Raw genomic sequence first — 5,249 nt, 5'->3', positions numbered from 1 at the left:
TGTATGATGTTCTTGATGTCATCCCACATCTTCTGGTCTTTGGTCTTTAGTGTTTAATGTATCAAATCTGTTCTTCAGATGGTCTCTAAATTCAGGTGGGATATATTCAAGGTCATGTTTTGGCTCTCGTGGACTTGTTTTCATTTTCTTCAGCTTCAGTTTGAATTTGCAGATGAGTAATTGATGGTCTGTTCTACAGTCTACCCCTGGCCTTATTTTGACTGATGATATGGAGCATTTCCATCGTGTCTTTCTGCAGATAGTCAAATTTATTTCTGTGTATTTCATCTGGTGAGGTCCATGTGTATAGTCGTCTCTTACGCTGTCTAAAGAAGGTATTTGAAATGAACAAATTATTGGTTTTGCAGAATTCTCTCATGCATTCTCCAGCATCATTTCTATCACCACGGCTGTATTTTCCAACTACTGATCCTTTCTCTTTGTTTCTAACCTTTGCATTCCAGTCACCAGTTATGATCAATACATCTTGATTGTGTGTTTGATCAATTTCAGATTGAAGAAGTTGGTAGAATTCTTCTATTTCATCCTCACTGACTTTAGTGGTTGGTGCGTAAATTTGAATAATAGTGGTATTAACTGGGCTTCCCTGTAGGCGCATGGATATTATCCTATCACAGATAACGTACCTCATGACTGATCTGGATATGTTCTTTATGATGATGAATGCAATACCGTTCCTCTTCAATTTGTCATTCTCGGCATAGTAAACCATGTGGTCATCAGATTCAAAACGGCCAATACCAGTCCATTTCAGTTAACTAGTGCCTAAGATATCAATGTTTATGTGTTCCCTTTGGTTTTTGACAAATTCCAATTTTCCCAGATTCGTACTTTGTACATTCCATGTTTCGATTTTCAGTGTATGTTTACAGTTGTTTCTCTTCATTTTGAGTTGTGCCCCACAACTTAAATGAAGGTCCCACAGGCGTTTCTCCCAAGGGCTTTATTTACTCCATTCACGTCATCATGGTCAACTCTACTTTGAGGAGGTAGCTCTTCCCCAGTAGCATTTTGAGTGCCTTCCAGCCTGAGGGGCTCATTTTCCAGCATTATATCTAACAGTGTTTCTCTGCTATCCATAAGGTTTTCAGTGACTAAATATTCGGAAGTAGTTCATCAGTCCTTCTTCCTAGTCTGTCTTCATCTGGAAGCTCATCTGAAACCTGTCGACCATGGGTGACCCTGCTGATATTTAAAACACCAGTGGTGTAGCTTTCAGAATCACAGCAACTCACAAGGCACCACAGTACGACAAACTAACAGACTGGTGGTGGCCTGTAGGGTTAGAATTACATTTTTTGTCATTAGATAAGAGCTGTTGTAAACATTTGTTATTTTTATGTTCGTGCCATCAAGTTGGTTCCAACTCACAGTGACCCCTGTATAGGGTTTCCAAGGAGCTTAAACTGCCAACCTTGTGGTTCAAAGCAACTTTGCAGCCCATCACATTAACTAACCCACAGAGTAACACCAGAACTCCATAATAAACATAAGGTTACTCAAAGCTAAGTGGGCAATTTTGATTTCTCAAATTCTACTTCCTTTCATCTTGGATATTATGTAGTCTAATACCAAAATTGGTAAGTGCCATTGAGTTGGTTCCAACTCATAGCAGCCCTGTATAGGGTTTCCAAGGAGTGACTAGAGAATTTGAGCTGCTGACTTTGTGGCTCAAATCAACCTTACGGTCCAGTTCTTATCCTAATGTGCTGCATCCAGATCAAAATTGATCAGATTACATCAGAACTAAAAATTGGAGTTAGGAAATTCCATGACTAGATTGTAGGCATCCCTGGGTGGTGTAAAAGATTAAGTAACTGAGAGGTTAGAAACCAAATGAAACAGGCCACTGGCGTTAGAAGACCAAGGAGGTGAGATTGCAGGCAGTCCAGGTTGGAAACAGCTTTGACCTCAATAAAGGAAATGCAGCCACAAGAGATGTCAGATCCACAAGCAAATAGGTCATTTCCAGGCTTACTCAATTGCCCACCGAACTGTTGGGTCATTTTGTGGCTTGCAAGTATCTACATTTAGTACTAAATACTGCACATTTCCTTCAGTGTCTTAGTGACCTGTTGGTGGAAATGAAACCCCAAATAATGTGCTGGTGTGCTCACGTTAGCACAGCCAAGACTAGAAACCAGGCCTAAAAGTACTGTTCACATTGTCAAAAATTCCTAGTCATACAAGTTAGCCAGAACAGGTCTTTTCTATTTTGCATATTAAAGACAACGTTTATGTAGTTGTCACCAAGTATTTTGTGCCTTGATGACAAAAAAGGAAAAATATTTTAGCCAGTTTTGTTGCTTGTGTTAGTGTTTCATGGACTTAAAGTAGATTATTCATATCTACTGAACAAGGATATTATCTATTGAGCACAAGATGTCAGTTTAAGGACTAAAGTACAGCTATCGTATTTTCAATAGCTTCATATGTATGTGTGAAAGTTGTACTGTGAGTAAAGAAGACTGTGGAAGAATTGGTGTATTTTAGTTATGGTTGTTGTTAAGTGCCATTGAGTCGGTTCCTACCCATAGGGACACTGTATAGGTTTTCCAAGGAGCAGCTGGTGAGCTTGAACCACCTACCTTGTGATTCAAACTGACTTTGCAGTCCAGCATATTAACCCGATTGAAGAAGAATTTGGAAGTAAGGACTGCCAGGAGAAGAAACAATATTATGTTAGAAGTGCAGCCAGAATGGCCTTAGAAGCCAGGATGGCAAGACTTCAGCTCACACTTTGACATATTTTCAGGCGGAGCTAGTCCCTGGAGAATGACATCATGCTAGGTAAAGTGGAAGGTTAGTGAAAAAGAGGAATTACCCCTCCCAGCGATATGGATTGACACAGAGGCAGGGGCAGCAGCAATGGGCTCAGGCTTAACAATTATGAGACTGTCGAAGCATAAGGCAGTGTTTTGTTCTGTTGTTCATAAGGTAGCTATGAATCAGAACCTACTGGACACCTAACAACAATGATCAAGAATGAAATATATTAAGATTCTATTAGACTTTTAAAAGGAACTGGTGGCATAGTAGCTTACGCACTGATCTTTCTTAACCTCAAGGTCGACAGTTTGAACCCACCATAGTGTTATGAGTTGAACTCAATTGCAGTGTTTAGACTGCACTTCAAACATTTCCATGTACCCAGGTGTTTATACATTGTTCTAAAATCACTGGTACTTCCATGAAACACTTTCCCCCAAATTCTGCAGTACTTTCATAGTCTGGTAATATCATTTATGGAGTCCTTGTAAGTAACTATATGATAAGTACTGGACTGCTAACCATAAAGTTGAGGGTTCAATCCCACCAGCCACTCCTTGAAAACCCTACACAGGGTCGCTATAAGTTGGAACTGACTTGATGGAAGTTAACAATGTCATTTATGGAGTAGAACATCCAACATGGCCATTTTAAGCATGCATGAGTCCTGGTGTTTCTCTGCTGTTCATAAGGTTTTCAGTGATTAAATATTTAGAAGTAGTTCATCACTCCTAGTCTATCTTTGTCTGGAAGCTCATCTGAAACCTGTCCACCATGGTGACCCTGATGGTATTTAAAATGCTGGTGGCATAGCTTTCAGAATCACACCAACTCACAAGCCACCACAGTATGACAAACTGACAGACGCGTGGGGAAGAGCTGCCTCCTCAAAGTAGAGTTGGCAGTGATGACACGAATGGAGTAAAGCCCGTTGGAGAAAAGCCCATGGGACCTTCATTTGCTGATGGGGCACAACTCAAAACGAAGAGAAACAGCTATAAACATCCATTGAAAATCGGAATATGGAATGTACGAAGTATGAATCTAGGAAAATTGGAAGTTGTCAAAAATGAAAGGGAACGCATAAACATTGATATCTTAGGCATTAGTGAGCTAAAATGGACTGGTATTGGCCATTTTGAATCTGACAACCACATGGTTTACTATGCCGAGAATGACAAATTCATGAGGTACAACGTTGTCTGTGATAGGATAATATCCATGCGCCTACTGGGAAGCCTAGTTAATACCACTATTATTCAAATTTACGCACCAACCACAAAAGCCAGTGAGGATGAAATAGAAGAATTCTACCAACTTCTTCAATCTGAAATTGATCAAACACGCAATCAAGATGATCATTACTGCTGATTGGACTGCAAAGGTTGGGAGCAAAGAGGAAGGGTCAGTAGTTGGAAAATACGGCCTTGTGGTGATAGAAATGATGCTGGAGAACGCATGAGAGAATTCCGCAAAATCAATGATTTGTTCATTTCAAATACCTTCTTTAGACAGCATAAGAGATGACTATCTATACTCATGGACCTCACCAGATGAAATACATAGAAATCAAATTGACTACATCTGCGGAAAGAGATGATGGAAACGCTCCATATCATCAGTCAAAACAAGGCCAGAGGTAGACTGTGGAACAGTCCATCAATTACTCATCTGCAAATTCAAACTGAAGCTGTAGAAAATGAAAACAAGTCCACGAGAGCCAAAACATGACCTTGAATATATCCCACCTGAACTTAGAGATCATCTGAAGACCAGATTTGATACATTAAACACTAAAGACCGAAGACCAGAAGAGTTGTGGGATGACATCAAGAACATCATACATGAAGAAAGCAAAAAGTCATTAAGAAGACAAGAAAGAAGGAAAAGGTCAAAATGGCTGTCAGAAGAGACACTGAAACTTGCTCTAAAGCAAATGAAAGAAATGAGGCGTTCCAAGAACTGAGCAGAAAATTTCAAAGATCAGTTCGAGAAGATAAAGCCAAATATTACAACAAAATGTGCAAAGATCTGGAATCAGAAAACCAGAAAGGAAGAACATGCTCAGCATTTCTCAAGTGGGGGGAACTGAAGAAAAAAATTCAAGCCTGGACTTTTGTTATTGAAAGATTCTCTGGGCAAATTCTTGAATGATGCAGAAACCATCAAGAGAAGATGGAAGGAACACACAGAGTCACTGTACCAAAAGGAAATAGTTGGTGTTCAACCATTTCAGGAGGTAGCATATGATCAAGAGCCAATGATACTGAAGGAGGAAGTCCAAGGTGCATTGAAGGAATTAGCAAAGAACAAGGCACTAGGAATTGATGGAATCAAAATTAGAATCTTCAAGAAAGTGAGGCGGCACTGGAGGCACTCACTCATCTCTGCCAAGAAATTTGGAAGACAACTATCTGGCCGACTGATTGGAAGAGATCCTTATTTGTGCCCAATCCAAA

The sequence above is a fragment of the Chrysochloris asiatica genome, unplaced genomic scaffold, assembly GCF_000296735.1.
Source record: "Chrysochloris asiatica unplaced genomic scaffold, ChrAsi1.0 scaffold00057, whole genome shotgun sequence".
Taxonomy (NCBI): domain Eukaryota; kingdom Metazoa; phylum Chordata; class Mammalia; order Afrosoricida; family Chrysochloridae; genus Chrysochloris; species Chrysochloris asiatica.
Note: the sequence above shows the minus strand (reverse complement) of the source record.